The sequence below is a fragment of the Diuraphis noxia genome, unplaced genomic scaffold (genome assembly GCF_037042655.1).
Source record: "Diuraphis noxia isolate RWA-SAM2 unplaced genomic scaffold, SU_Dnox_SAM2 contig0001, whole genome shotgun sequence".
NCBI classification, from domain to species: Eukaryota; Metazoa; Arthropoda; class Insecta; order Hemiptera; family Aphididae; genus Diuraphis; species Diuraphis noxia.
Genome location: NW_028301711.1, coordinates 35,200,324 through 35,204,990, shown reverse-complemented (window position 1 = coordinate 35,204,990; position 4,667 = coordinate 35,200,324).

The window sequence follows — 4,667 nt, the reverse complement described above, 5'->3', positions numbered from 1 at the left end:
CCAGGCTGGTGGATTGTTCGCCTTTAATTTAATAATAATATTTCTTAACCTGGGGTCTTTTTGTTGTTCACAAGAGATATTGTTAAATATTGAAATAATGTCGGGGGGAATATAGATGGGGGCAGTGTATAATGTAGAATGCTGGGGGAATCCTTGGGTGGTTGGTCGTCGCGACCTAGGGGATGCCTTGATAGGGTGTCTATGGGATTGTCTTTCCTAGGACAGCGAATAATTTTAAGGCCAAACTCTTGGAGTGCAAGAGTCCAACGGGTGAGACGGGAATTCTTTAATTTACAAGAGAAGAGAAATGTTAAAGCTTTATGGTCTGTATATAAATTGATGGGATGTCCTAGGATATAAATTTTAAATTTTTGATAGGCAAACAGAATACCCAGCAGCTCCAGTTCAGTCTCTGTGTAGTTCCTTTCGGCACCACATAGTGACCTACTCGCGATTGGCAGGGTGTTACGTTGGCCTGAAGCGTCAATTTGGAAAAGTTACGCTCCAAGCCCTATGTATGATGCATCAGTTTGGATACAAAAGGGGCTATTGAAATCAGGATGAGTTAATGATACTTGAAGGGAGAACCCAATTTTTATTTTTTGGAAATCGATTTTGTTTTGTTCGGTAAATATCCAGGGGGTGTCTTTACAAACCAGATCGGAAAGAGGGTGTAATAGAGAGGAGTGATTTTGAGAGAATTTACGGTAGAAGTTACAGGAGCCGAAAAATGATTGGAGGTCTTTTTTGTTGCATGGTTCGGGAAAGTTTTGAAGGGCTTTGACTTTGTCGAGGTCCATGAGAATACCAGTAGGGGATATAAAGTGGCCGACAAATTTTCTTTCAAGATGAGCTTCGAAGGAAGGGGAAGATAATAATATGTCGTTGACGTAGGTGTGAATGTCATTAGGAGAGGGACAGGGGACATCCTTTCCCAAAGGCAGCATTGGAAATATTTAACCCGAAAGGGACCACACAGAATTGGTAAGACCTTCCGTCTTAGAGAAAATTTGTGTATTGGCGAACCGAGAGGTCGAGTGGGATTTGCCAATAGCCAGAGGAAAAATTAAGAGAAGAGAAGAAAGATTTGTTATTAAATTTTGCTAGAATGGCATCGATTGGAGGGGAAAAGTCTCGAGTGGGAAGAATGATGGTATTTAATTTGCAAGCGTCCAAACATAAACGTAACGTTCTGTCGGCTTTTATAACAGTGACGAGGGGATTATTGTATGGTGAATCCGAATGCTTTCTGATGGCCTTTACTCGATTTTCGGCAAGACGAGGACCAAGTAAGGAAATGCATAGTGACTGCGGGACCAATTTTATTGGTGCATCACGATTGTTGACCCCCCTTCATGAACTTACGCATTCAAAACCCTTTCAAGATAGCGTCCATACACATTTGTAAAAAAATCAAATTACATGGCATTTCAATCCTCCAGCATCTCCTCATTTCGGGGGGTTGTGGGAAGCCGGTGTTAAGTCCACGAAGTCATTAATCCTTCGATCCATTGGCTTACACAAATTGACTAGTGAAGAATTTTCAACACTCCTTGCTCAAATTGAGGCAACATTAAATTCCTGGCCACTGTGTGCACTTAGTAATGACCCAGATGATTTTGAGGCTCTGACGCCAAGTCATTTTCTAACTCTTGAGCCGTCATCCTCACTTCCGGATCCAAATCTTTCAAATGAATCAATGTCAAAATATCAACGATGGCGTCTCATAACTGATCTACACCACCATTTTTGGACCAGATGGAAGAACGAATACCTCAGCAGCCTCCAACTTCGAAGAAAATGGTCAGAACCAGGTCAAGAACTCCATATTGGTGACCTTGTACTCGTGAAAGAAGCGACTCGCCCTCTTCATTGGCGAACTAGACGGATCCGAGAACTCCATCCAGGTTCTGAGGTATCTCTAGGGTAGCTACTCTAGACACCACCTCAGGCCCATTGAAACGACCCGCAGTAAAACTCTGTTCACTTCCGATTTCTTGAAGGGATTCCTTCAAAGTGGGCGGTGATGTTCGCGCCAAACAAATTATACGCTGATGTGCACGACAACCAGTCTACTTATCTTACCTACCTTCTTAATCGTTTCCCTTCTCCTTCATGCACCACTCCGTCATTAATTGTTGAATTATTATAATTGTTTTCTTATTTATTCTCTTTGTTATATGTATGTTATCTGTTTAAAATATTAGTCGGCTTTTGCCATACGATTATTCTTTTACCGTATGTTTGCTATCAATTTATCATTATTATGTATTATTTTTTGTTTTTGTTTTGCGGCCAACACCCTTATTATTATGATTTTTATTATTGTGGTAGTCGTCGAAAATTATTGCTGTTTCGTTTTTGTTGTTGTCGTTTTTTCTGTCATGTTTTGATTTTTTTCTATCATAGTAAGTCGCATTGTGCGCAATAATCTCAAAACTGAGTATCGTATTGTAAAATTTTTACTTGTCTTCGTAGCCAATGCGGCACGAAATTTATTATATTTGTTTCGCCATTAAGGCATAAAATCATTGGTGCGTTTTTTTTGTTTTTACTTTATTCCATCGTCCGACTAGTCGTGTGCGACGATAACCACGTTAGTATCCACTGAATATGTTCTTTGTCGTCACTCACACGATCGTAGGACTCATCCGTTGGGTTTTCGTGGATCAACTCACACTTCCGCAAGACCGCCAGCACTCGCCGTGGTGTGTGGGAGGCCGCCCAAGTCTTCCAGAACATTATCAGTCTCCATTTCTATCTGCCACAACGGACTTACAGACTTCAATAGAATTAAGTGTAGTTATTAAGGTTGGCCAATTTATGTGAGCTCTGTGGTCATTGCACCAGATAGATTCGACCACAGAGAGCCCCTCCCCATAACTAAACTGTTGCATCCTCATTCCCGTGTTCTCTATTCCCTTTCCTCGTCGTCGTTGTCACAGATGCACTTCATATTGCATACCCAACACATATAAGGAGTCGTCCACTTTTAGTTGCCTACCTACGCCCCGCAATAGAGTATTATTACTCAATTCGCTCTCGGACGTCACCGAGTGGTCCTTCGGATAGCCCAAAATTGTTGGGCGCGTACACCGATCGTTCGATCACCCCCCCACTTAATCATCTTATCAATTTCTTTTTGTACGGCGGGACGGCGAGAGAAAAGTATAGGATACGGTTTAATTTTGTAGGGGTCATGAGGTTTGATATTAAATTTATAAGAGAAAAAGGTGTGGAGGCCGGGTTTGTCTTTGAAGATGTGATTATAATTTTGTAGGATGGAGGTTAGGTTAGGTTAAGGGCAATGTTTTCTTCTGTTTCGAGTGGGTAAGTTGGATGTATTTAATGGGAGGGACGTTCATGCATGGTGAGATGATCGTCAGTAGCAATAATATTTTCTAAAGAGTTAATAAGGCTATTTGGGTCATTGTCGTTGATTAATTTGAAAGGGATATTGTCTTTAATTGAGGAGAGGGTGATTTCCCTGCGATCGTAGTCTATGGTCACCCCGTTTTCCAGTAGCCAATCGGTACCTAAAATTAATGTAATATTCTAATAAAAAAGTCTCAAAATTCTATGACGTTACAACATTCATCACTTCGTTCAGAATCTAATCAATCACCCTGTAATTACAATACATATACAGTTCAAACCTTAAATTAAATTAGTCAACAAATCATGTTTTAACTAATTTAGATAATTTTTTTTTTGTTTTACTTAGTTTTTTTGAGTTTTGATTCACCAAGTAAGAATACTGCCTCATTCTCATAGTAATATAATACGAAAAAATATTAGTCAATATATCAGCTTGAAGTTCAAAACAAGGAAACTTTAAACCAATATTTAAACTAAAAAACTCATTATATGTATCTTCAAACACATCACAAGAAGTGGCATGTTTTGAAAAACATGTTTCTAGATGTTTGAGTATTAAGTATAAATTTCGATCTGGGTGAGTTAGGTATCCTCTTGTTTTATTATTAAGTAAATCAGCTTCACTACCGACAGTTGATGTATTTAAATGAAAAATGGGAAATCTATTTAAGTAATAAACATGAATTAAGATGTACGTCTATTTTAATTCTTGGTTATAAACAATGTCCAATGATAGTAATTAACATGACGAATTGACGAATATAATTTGTCATGGTTGTTTATTTAATTCCAAATATTTAGAAATTTGGCGGTAAATTATTTTGTAAAAGTTGCTACTAATATGATAACAAGCGCTAGGTGTAGTTTGCAACAGCTGTTTTGGCAAGTCAGTTTGGGTCCAAGAAAAATAGCAGTTCATATAGGTCGTTGGGTATCCAGTATATTTTAATTCGTGGTATAGAGTAAATAGATTTGTACTGTTTGCCAATAAATTAAACAATTACTTTTTAAATATTCTTCAATTCTTAAATTAGTTTAATTATAGAATCAAATTTAAGCGATTCGAGATTTAAACTATAAAGGATAACCAATTTTTTTTATACAAAACCAGTTTTTGTCTTTTTATATAATCAATTTTGTTTTTTTGTATTTTATTTAAAACAAATAATTTTTTGAAGATTAATCATTGATTGATGATTATATATACTAGTATACTCAATGATACAATTTAGAATTAGTCATTACTCATTACTTATTTGTATTCTCAAATCTCAAGAAGAAAAAAGTAT